The sequence below is a fragment of the Hyaena hyaena genome, unplaced genomic scaffold, assembly GCF_003009895.1.
Source record: "Hyaena hyaena isolate Hyena2069 unplaced genomic scaffold, ASM300989v1 scaffold_7, whole genome shotgun sequence".
In the NCBI taxonomy this organism is placed as follows: Eukaryota; Metazoa; Chordata; class Mammalia; order Carnivora; family Hyaenidae; genus Hyaena; species Hyaena hyaena.
In genome coordinates, this window is record NW_024080639.1 from 2,163,913 (window position 1) to 2,175,806 (window position 11,894).

The following is an 11,894-nucleotide window of genomic DNA, read 5'->3' on the forward strand; positions in this document are numbered from 1 at the left end:
TGCCAAAAATCCAATCCAAGCATGAACGACAAAGACGAGATGGAATACACGGGGAAGCCTCGGCAATCTGGAATAAATACAACCTGTCCTGTTAGTTGCCAATAAACGATTATAAACAGTCATGGCCTCATGATGCCTATGAGGCCTAAGGAGTAGGTATTGGGCTACATACCCTCAACTGTTTGTACTACTGAGTTTTAAAACACTTTGTCTAGGGCGCCTGGGTGGCCCAGTTGGTTAAGCGTCTGACTTGGGCTCAGGTCATGATCTCACCGCTTGTGGGTTCGAGCCCTGCATCAGGCTCTGTGCTGACAGCCAGCTCAGAGCCTGGAGCCTGCTTCAGATCCTGTATCTCCCTCTCTCTCTATCTCCCTGACCCTCCCTTGCTCACACTGTGTCTCTCTCAAAAATAAATTAAAAAAAAAAAGTTTAAAAAACATTTAAAAATGCTTTGTCTATCTTTATCTTCCTTCCTGCATTCAGGCGATGTTTCTTTTCACTGAGGTCACCATAGGACCTGTTTATAACCTTTGTTCTCCTTTCTTTTACTGGGGGGAGGTGGACTTGCAAACAATAACTGTAGTGTCTGGGAATGTGTGTCAACTTAAGGACAAATAGGCCATGAGTGAGGGCCTCACTCTGGGTGGAGAGCATGGACGTTAACTGAGTCAGTTTAAGACATCAGTCATAACTGGGGCGCCTGGGTGGCTCAGTCTGTTAAGCATCCGACTTTGGCTCAGGTCATGATCTCACAGTTCGTGAGTTTGAGCCCCATGTCTGGCTCTGTACTGATAGCTCGGATTGTGTGTGTGTGTGTGTGTGTGTGTGTGTGTGTGTGTGTGTATCTCACTCGCTCTCTCTCTGCCCCTTCCCCGTTTGTGTTTTTTTTTTCTCTCTCTCTCAAAACAAAATAAATATTTGATATTTTTTTAACATGTATTCATTTTTGAGAGAGAGAGAGAGTGCGAGTGGGGGAGGGGCAGAGAGAGAGGGAGACACAGAATCTGAAGCAGCCTCCAGGCTCCTGAGCTGTCAGCACAGAGCCTGAGACGGGGCTCGAACCCAAGAGTGGTGATCATGACCTAAACCCAAGTCAGACGCTTAACAGACAGAGCCACCCAGGCGCCTCTATTTTTTTTAATTTTAAAATACTTATTCATTTTTGAGATAAATATTTTAAAAAAGAAATCAATCGTGACCAAAAAAAGTCCCCAGGAACCAGAGCAACCTTGGAAAGAAGAACAAAGTTGGAGCCATCACACTTCTTGACCACACTTCCTGATTTCCTATACTACAAAAGCAATCGTAATCAAAACAGTGTAGTATTGGCATAAAAACACACGCATGGATCACTGAACAAAATAAAAAGCCCAGAAATAATCCCACACATCGAGGGTCAATTAATATACAACGAAGGAGCCAAGAATTTACATTGGGAGAAGGATAGTCTATTCAATAAATTGTGTTGAGAAAACTGGACAGTCACATGCAAAAGACTGAAACTGGGTCATGTGTGTCTTATATGATACACGAAATCAACTCAGAGTGTATTAAAGACCTGGACATAAGCCCCGAAAACAAACACCTCCTCAATACTGGTCTTGGTAATGATTTTCTGGATTTGATGCTTAAAGCAAAGGCAACAAAAGCAAAAATAATAGTAACAAAATAAAACAAAGTTTAAAAAAACATTAAACTAGGGGCGCCTGGGTGGCGCAGTCAGTTAAGCATCCGACTTCAGCTCAGGTCATGATCTCACAGTTCATGGGTTCGAGCCCTGCGTTGGGCTCTGTGCTGACAGCTCAGAACCTGGCGCCTGCTTCAGATTCTGTGTCTCCCTCTCTCTGACACTCCCCTGCTCGCTCGCTCGCTCGCTCGCTCGCTCTCTCAGAAATAAAACATTAACATTTTTTTTTAAAAAACGTCAAACTAAAACCTTCTGTGTAGCAAAAACAAAATCTGCAAAATGAAAAGAATTACCTAAGGAATGGGAGAAAATATTTGCAAATCATATTCGTACATCTGATAGGGGATTAACATTCAAAATATATAAAGAATATTTATATGTATAGAATCATACAATTCTATTGAAACAGACAATTCCAGTAAAAAATAGAGGATCTGAATAGACGTTTTTCCAAAGAAGACATACAAATGGCCAACAAATCCATGAAAAGGTGCTCAACATGATTAATCATCAGAGAAATACAATCAAAACCATAGCTACCACCTCACACCTGTTAAAATGGCTATTCTCAGAAAGCTAAGAGATAAGTGTTGGTGAGGATGTGGAGAAAAGGAAACCCTTGTTCACTGCTGGGGGGAATGTAAGTTGGGGCAACCACTGTGGAAAACAGTATGGACATTCCTCAAAAAATCAAGAGCAAACTACCGTATGATCCAGCAATCCCACTTCTGGGTATTTATCCAAAGGAATTGAAATCAGGATCTTGTAGACATATCTGCACCCCCGTGTTCACTGCAGCATTAATTACAATAGCCAAGACATGAAAATAACCTAAGTGTTCATCGATGGATGGATACATAAATAAAATATATATGAATATGCAACATGGGATATTATTCAGCTATAAAAAGAGGGAAATCCTGCCATTTGCAACAACACGGATGGACCTTAAGGGCATCATGCTGAGTGAAGGCAGAGAAAGACAAGTACTATACAATCTCACATGTGAAATCTAAAAACAAATAAACTCACAAAGACAAAGAAAAAAAATGGTGGTTGCAAGAAGCAAAGGGTAGGGAGTGAGCAAAGTGGGTGAAGGTGGTCAAAAGATACAAATTTCCGGTAATCAAATAAGTCCTGGGGATGTATGTACATCATGATGACTCTAGTTAACGATACCATATTGCGTACTGGGAAGTCGCTAAGAGAGTAAATCTTAGCAGTTCACATCACAAGAAAAAAATGTAACTACGTACAGAAACAGGTAGCATAGTAGAAGGGATCTTTGTGATGACATGGCAGCTTCTTGGGTCACACTGCTGCAGTCCAGACTGGTGGCTCTATCTGTCCCACCTAAATGCGCTCCCCCTGTCTGGACGGATTACGCTCAGTCTTCTGAAACTACTTGACGATGTGTTCTGGGGTGGGTTTATTTTCATTCATTGCGCCGGACATTCAGGAGTAACTCATGTCCTGCAATCTTGGGAAGTTTTCCTGAATTATTTAGTTCATGGATATTCTTTCTTTCATTTTCTCTACGGTCCCTTCCCGGAAATCCTATGAATTGAATACTAGACCTTCTAAATTGCTCTTACAATTTTTTTCCTCTTTACCTTCCATCTCTTTGCCTATTTCCTGAAACACTTTCTCAACTTAATATTCCTACTTAACATTTCTGTAGAATTTTCATTTCTGCGGTCATGTTTTTACTTTCTAACTTTTTGTTTTCTGAATTCCATATACAGATAGTCTACTGTTATGTAGATAATATATATGCTAATGTACATTTTTTTCCTCTTTTTTTTTCTCTCCACGGATGCAATTCTCATCTCTTTGAAAACTTTTGGGAAGATTTTCTCTTTCTGCAGTTTCTGTTCCTTTGCTGTTTCTTGTTTATCTGTTTAGGTTTCTATCTTCTGTGTTAAAAGTTTTCCTACGAAGTCTGGTAGATCTTGGCAATCTGCTCATCATCAAAAATTGGGGGATAAGAACCTGATGGTTGTTAAGAGACTCTTAATACAGAGGACAAACTGAAGGTTGATGGGGGGCGGAGAAGAGGTGGAAACGGGTGAAGGGCATTGAGAAGGGCATTTGTTGGGATGAGCACTGGGTGTTGTATATAAGCGATGAGTCATGGGAATCTACTCCCCAAACCGAGAGCACACTGTTTACACTGTATGCTAGCCAACTTGACAATCACTTAAAAAAAACTGAGGGTTGTAAATGGACATAAACATCCTAAAACTGGATAGTGGTAGTGATTATACAACTCTGTAAATACACTAGAATCTATTGAATTGTACATGTTTCATGGGTGAATTTGTAGTATGTACATTATATCTGAATAATTTTTTTTTTTTAAAGCTAATAGGAAGCTCTGAGTACATGAGTGAAGCTTGATGACTGTAGGACATAGGTTTTTCAGCCTTGGGGCTACTGACATTTTGCACCTGATAATCCCTTGTTGTGGGGTGGGAGGTGGGGACTGTCCAGTGCACTGTCAGATGTTTAGCAGGACCACTGATATCTTCCCAGCAGATGCCAGAGGGACATACACCTACCATCAAGCAGCGACACCAAAAATGTCTCCAGACATGGCCAAATGGCCCCTGGGGAGGAAAAATTGCCCCACCCCCACCCCCACTGAGAAACATCATGTGCTATTTGTTGGTAATTAAAGCGCTATTTGTTGGGCTTCCCAACAAATATGAAAATACGAAATAGGAAATATGAAAATAGCTTTTAAACTATTTTCTCAGGAAAGAATTACTCAGAGTCTCCAGCACATTATCTTACAATCTCCTGCTGCAAAATAGAAATCTCAGATGCCAGAATTCTGGGAGCCAGCTGGGGGGAAATGGCTCAGGATGTGAAGCTTTCCTATCAGTCACTTAATCCTTTTATTTCAATACGGTACCCACGCTCTTGCCGGTGCCAGGAGCCTCCCCGAGCAGAAACAGCTTTCCGCGTAACAGACCTCTGGGCCTCTGCAAAGAGGAGAGAGGGGCAGTTAGTGGCAACGGGTGGGGAAGGGGTTCTAAGACTTTCACTTTTCCTGTTAAGAGCTGCTCTTTTATCCTTAGTTGTAGATGAACTTGGTGCTGCTAGTTTGTAAATCTTTTCAGGATACAGAAACGCAACATGGATTCATTTTCAATTTCCCTTTCTTTTTTTTTTCTTTTCTTTTCCTTCTTTCTTTCTTTCCTTCTTTTTCTCCCTTCCTCCCTCCCTCCACCCCTCCGTTCCTTCCTTCCTTCCTTCCTTCCTTCCTTCCTTCCTTCCTTCCTTCCTTCCTTTCCTTCAGATCTAATTATCTTCATTAAGCAATGCATGAATCTGGCAGCATCCCATTTAGTAAACAGAAAGGAGCTCCAAGTTTTCAGCTTTTCTTATTGCCAACTTGGAATTTAGCCTTTTTGGAGACTTTTGTAAATTTCCACTGGTCTGCTTCAGTTTCCAAAATTTCACAACTGTTTTTGATTTTTTTCCCCTATTCTCCTGGTACTAGAGGTTTGTCATTTAAAATAATTCCCTTTAGGGGCGCCTGGGTGCTTCAGTCCAACTTCGGATCAGGTCACGATCTTACACAGTTTGTGGGTTCGAGCCCCGCGTCGGGCTCTGTGCTGACAGCTCAGAGCCTGGAGTCTGCTTCAGATTCTGTGTCTCCCTCTCTCTCTGACTCTCCCCTGTTCACGCTGTCTTGTCTGTCTGTCTCTCTGTCTCTCTCAGAAATAAATAAAACATTAAAAAAAATTTTTTAAATAAATAAAGTAATTCCCTTTATGGGTCAAGTATTAGACTTTTTTTTTTTAATGTTTATTTTCTTTTTTATTTTTGAGAGAGAGACAGAGTATGAGCGGGGGAGGGGCAGAGAGAGAGAGAGAGGGAGATGCAGAATCTGAAGCAGGCTCCAGGCTCTGAGCTGTCAGCACAGAGCCTGATGAGGGCCTTTGAACTCACGAACCTCAAGATCACGACCTGGGCCAAAGTCGGAAGCTTAACCGACTGAGTCTCCCAGGTGCACCTTGAGTATCAGACTCTTGATCTCAGCTCAGGTCTTGATCTCAAGGTCTTGAGTTCAAGCCCCAGGTTGGGCTCTTTCCTGAGTGTGAAGCCTACTTGAAAAAAAAATTCCCTTTCACAATTTAGTGGATTTTGTGAGAATGCAGAACTATATGCATGTGGCCACACTATCGTACATTCCCGCCAGCCATGTTTGAGAGCTCCAATTTCTCCCTCTCTTTGCTAACACTTGTAATTGTCTGCTCACCCTAGGGGGATGAAGTTGTATCTTTTTTAAATTTTGATTCCCATATATCTGATGGCTAAACAATGTCAAGCCTCTTCTCATGTGCTTCTTAGCCATTTGTATACTTTCTTTAGAGAACTGTCTATTCTAATCTGCCCATTTTACAACTGGGCTTCAGTTTCCATTGGCTGGGTTGTAAGAATCCCTTCTGTATTCTGATACTAGGTCTTTATCAGATCCATGATTTGCAAATATTTCCCCCAGTTCTGTGGGTTATCTTCACTTTCTCGAAGGTATCCTCTGAAGAACTAAAGATTTTCATTTGGATGAAGTCTAGTTTATTTTTTCTTTACATTTTTGCCAAAGATCACAAAGATCTGTCCCCATGTTTTCTTCTAAGAGGTTTATGGTTTTATTTCTTACGTTTTGGTCTGTCTATTCTGAGTTAACTTTTGTGTGTGGCGTAGGGAAAGGGTGCAACTTTATTCTTACGGATATAAACATGTAGCTGTTCTGAATATCCTTTTCCCCGTTGAATTGTCTTTGCACGCTTTTCAAAGACCAACTGACATTAAGTGTAGGATTTCTTTTTAAATTTTCATTCCTGTTCCATTGATCTCTATGCCTATCCTAACTCCTATGCTACACTGTCTTGAAGTTTTGAAATTAGGAAATGTAAGTCCTCCAACTTTGTTCCTTCAAAAATCATTTGCCTATTCCAGATCCTTGCATTTCTATATGAACCTTGGGAGTCAGTTGTCAATTTCTGCAAAGAAGCCCGCTGTTGTTGTTTTTTTTTTAAATATAGTTTATTTATTTTTGAGACAGAGAGACAGACAAAGCGTGAGCGGGGGAGGGACAGAGAGGGAGACACAGAATCTGAAACCGGCTCCAGGCTCTGAGCTGCCTCACTGGGGTTTTGATAAGAACTGCACTGAATCTGTAGGTCAATTTGGGGAGTCTTGCCATTTATTTAGATCTTTCCTTAATTTCTTTCAATGATGTTTTGTAGTTTGCAGTGAACAAGTTTTACACGTCTTTTCTAAAATATATTTCTCAGTATTTTGTTTAATGATGCTGTTATAAAATTGTGCTCTTAATTTCATTTACTGATCATTTCTGCTTGTGTATAGAAATATAATTGCTTTTTCCATATTGCACTTGCATTCTGCAGTCTTGCTAAAATTGTTTATTACTTTTAATAGTTGGTTTTTTTTTTTTTTAGCAAATTTCTTAGGATTTTCTATTTATAAGATCATGTCATCTGCAAATAGTTTTTCTTCTTGCTCCCCAACCTGGATACCTTTTTCTCCTTTTCTGGCCTTATTATCCTGAATAGAACTTGCAGAACAATGTTCAATAAAAGTGCCAAGCACGAACATCCTGGTCTTGTCTTAGAAAATATTCAGTCTTTAGCTATTAAGTATGATGTTAGTTGTTGGTATTTTATAGACGCCCTTTATCAGGTGGAGATAGTTCTCTTCTATCCCTACACTTTTCAGTTGTTTGCTTTTCAATCATGAAAGGGTGTTGGATTTCATGAAATGTTTTTTTCTGCATCTATTGAGATACTTTTATGGCTCCCCCCACCCCCTTTTTTCTGTTAATAGTACATTGATTGTTTCTTGTATGTTGAACTAATTTTGTAATCCTGGGATAAATCCAACTTGGTCATGGTGCATAATCTCTTTCATATGTGGTTAGATTCAGTTTGCTAGCAATCTGTTGAAAAATTTTGCATTTTATAGTCATACAGGTTATCAATTGGCAGGTTCCTTGTGGTGTCTTCGGCTTTTGTATCAGGATAATACTGGACTCATAAAACACAATGGGGACTATTTCCTCTTCCATTTTTGGATGAGTATGTGATGGATAAGTACTCTTTTTTCCCCTCCTGTAGAGAGACCACCTCACCCAGGGATCTTATATTTATTGTTGTTGTTGTTAGTAATTTAATCTTGATAATTTATTATACTCCTTATTTTATTATAGTCTTTTTTTTCAAAAATTTTAATTTTTATTTTTGAAAGAGAGAGAGAGAGCACAGTGGGGTAGTGGCAGGGAGAGGGAGACACAGAATCTGAAGCAGGCTCCAGGCTCTGAGCTGTCAGCACAAACGCGGGGCTCGAACCCACAAACCGTGAGACAATGACCTGAGCTGAAGTCGGACACTTAAAACAGTTGAGCCACCCAGGTGCCCCTCTATTTTTTTTCTTGATTGTTTCACCAGTTTGTGCGCTAGAATTTGTCATTTCATCCAGCTTTATCTAATTTATTGGCATACAATTATTCATAATGTTCCCTTATGATCCTTTTTGTTTCTGGAAGGAGGGTAGGAATGTCCCCTTTCATTTTTGAATCTAGTAACTTGATGCTTCTGTTTTTTTACTGACCAGTCTAGCTGTAGGTTCATCAATTTTGTTGGTCTTTTAAAAGAACTACCTTTTTGATGTGAGATCTTTTCTTTTCTTTTTTAAAGTAGACTCTCCGCCCAGCATGAAGCCCAATGCAGGGCTGGAACTCACAACCTGAACTGAGATCAAGAGCCCAAGGATCAAGGCTCCTGAGTGACTAAGTCAGTTGAGCATCTGGGTCTTGATTTCGGCTCAGGTCATGATCCCAGGCCGGGATCAAGGGATGGAGCCCTGTGGCAGGCTCCATGCTGATGGATCTTGCTTGGGATTCTCTCATCCCTCGGCCACCCTCTCCTTTCTCACTCTTTCTCTTTCTAAAGAGAGAGGAGAAATGGAGAGGGAGAGGGAGAGAGGGAGAGGGAGAGAGGGAGAGGGAGAGAGGGAGAGGGAGAGGGAGAGAGAGAGGGAGAGAGAGAGGGAGAGAGAGAGGGAGAGAGAAGACACTCAACTGACTGAGGCACCCAGGTGCACTGAGATTTTTTTTTTTAGAAATTTATACTTATAAATTTCCTTTTATGCATCATTTTGGCTGCATCACCTATGTTTTGGAATGTTGTATATTTGTTTTCATTCATCTCAAAATATTTTCAACTTTGAGATTTCTAGGATTCATTGGTTATTTAGGAGTGTGTTAACTTCTACATATCTGTGAATATCCACACTTTGTAACTGACTTCAAACTTCATTCCACTGTGGCTGGAGAACATACCTTGTATAATTACTTCTTTCAAAATTTGACTTGTTCCATGGTCTACTTGGAGAATGCTCGTGTGTACCTTAGAAGAATCTTTTTTTCCCCCCTTTTGCTATTATTCAGTGATGTGTTCACCAAATGCTTTCTTAGGTCTAGTTGTTTTATCCCGTCATTCCAATCTCGCTTCCTTGTTGACGGTTTGCCTACTCGTTCTATTGTTATTCAAAGTGGGATGTTGAAGTCTCCAACCATTATCGTTATTTTTCCTTTCGATTTTGTTACTTTTTACTGCATGTATTTTATGGCTCTGGTGTTAAGTGCCTATGTGTTATATTTTTCTGATAGAATGAGCCTTAAGTCATTACAAAATGTTCTCATTCATTTCTAGCAACATTTGTTTGTTTTAGAGCTTACCTTTTAGGAGTATAGCCACTTGAGTTTTCTTATATTTACTGTTTACATGATATATTGTAGATATATCATGCACATATATGACACCGTCTAAGTAATGCATATATATCTAAATAATTCACATTAACATACATAAATTATTTAGATTATAATCAATGCAGGCGTGTCAGATCAGCGGAGACACTATATACTAAAAAAACGCTGGGACACTGCATAACAATTAACGCACCAAATATTTAAAAAAAAGTACACATGTACAGAATTTGGGCGTGAAAAGATTTTTCTGTGGAAAAATATCAGAAACTTAAACATGAGAAAATGGACTATCAATACGACCACATAAAAATGTATAGCTTGCACACATTTAAAAAAAAAAAACAAAATTCACAGGCAGATTGAGAAAAATATTTACCACTTGTATAACAGGTATTGCAGAAAGAACAAGAACAGTTAATGCACAGACTACAAATGGCCTTATGAAGAGATATGAGACTTTATATTACTAATAATCAAAGAAATATGAGCTATCAAGTTGACAAAGATTAAAAGATGTTCTAATACCCAGGGTTGCTAAAGAGACATTGGGAAGGAAGTAATTTTACTGTCTGTTCTTGGGTCAGAAAATGGTAACAGTCCGACTGGTCTTAAAATTCAAACATAACTATTTCATGCATAGGTATTTATTCTAATAAAAAAATCATAAGTATATGAGAAGACTTAACTATAAATGTATCATTATTTAAATAGTCCCAAACTGAAAAACATCTCAATGCTCAAAAATTGGGCATTAAATAAGCTATGTCCCATCTATATAGTGGAATGAGAAAGTCCTTAAAAATGTTGTGGAAGATTCTTTAATGATGTGGAAAAATTATCATGACATAATAAACGAAAAAAAGTTACACAATGGTACGTACAGTATAACTCCATTCTTATTAAAATAATATATAATATGTATATGCAAAGAAAAATGACCCAAAGCTTAACAGTTTTATCTCTGAGCTTTTAACAGTGTGGGAGTTTTGGTTTACTTTGTGCTTCCCCAACTCCTCCTCCCCAACCTCCCACCCCCCCCAAATTTTCTAGAATAGGTAGGTCTTAGTTTTTAGTAAGAAAAAGGAAGAATAATTTAAAAATTCATCAAGATGTTATTTTTGCCTATTAATTTGGCAAAGATTACTTCAAAAAGACAATACACAGTATTGGTAAGATTTTGGGGTGAGCATGCACAAAATGTATGCTGCTGTGATAGTATAAATTGCTACTAATGGTATCATTAAAAACTTGGCAACACAAATCAAAATCCTTAAGAACAGAGGAAGTATTTTCACTTCTGGGGATTAAGGAAGTCATAGGGATGGATGCAAAAGATGCATTTATAAATTCGAATGTCCATTTTTAAGTACATGGTTAAATTCCATCTGTATGAGACAATACTACGTATCAAACATCACAACGCAGGGCACTTACTGACACAGGTCAGTATATTAAGGGCAGACAGTAAATATTACGTCCCATATAATATTGATTTAATATGAAAGTGTGTAAGTTTCCTAGGGCTACCGTAACAAATTACCACAAACGGGGTGGCTTCAAACAACAGGAATTTATTCTCCCACAATTCAGGCCAGAAGTCCCAAATCCAGGTGTTGGCCGGGTCACTTCCTTCTGGAAGCTCTGAAGGAAGATCTGTTCCATGCTGCTCTCTTGGCTTCTATGGTGGCTGACAATCCTTGTTGGTCCTTGGCCGGTAGCTGTGTCACTGCAGTCTCTGCTTGTTGTCTTCTGACCTTCTTCCCTTTCTCTCTGTGTCCTCTCCTCTTCTTACAAGGAACCAGTCATTGGATTTAGGGCCCACCTTATTCTAGCATAACTGCATCTTAACTAATTACATCTGCCAGGACCCTATTTCCAGATAAGGTCACATTCTGAGGTTTGGGCTTGACATAAATTTTTCTTGGACACAATTCAACCCACTACATGTATGTAACATACATATTAAACACATTGGGCATCTATATGAACAGTATTTATCTTGGGGTGGGTTTATGATGATTTAAATAGTTTTCTTTGTGCTTTCCTGCATTTTAGAATAAATAGCTTATGTACTGGAGTTGTATTTACGTAGAGACTAAGTTCTAAATCTGTTAAGGTGAACATTACTTGTAGTCAACAATCACTCTCTCCTATAGCTCACAAAATACAGAACGTATCATTTTGTACATAGCGTATGGTCTCTCAGAAACGTCTAACATAGCCAGCCAATTCTTCCTCTAGCACTGTGTAGATTGCTGTTCCTCTGGGTGAGCACTAGAGGAAGCAGTTGGCTTGTGTTTACATGCTACATTGTACAGAAAAGAAAAAGAAAGGTTTTCTAAGCATGAAAGTATAGTTGAATGGGTTTCAAGTTAAATGAGTATATGATGAGACTCTACTGTT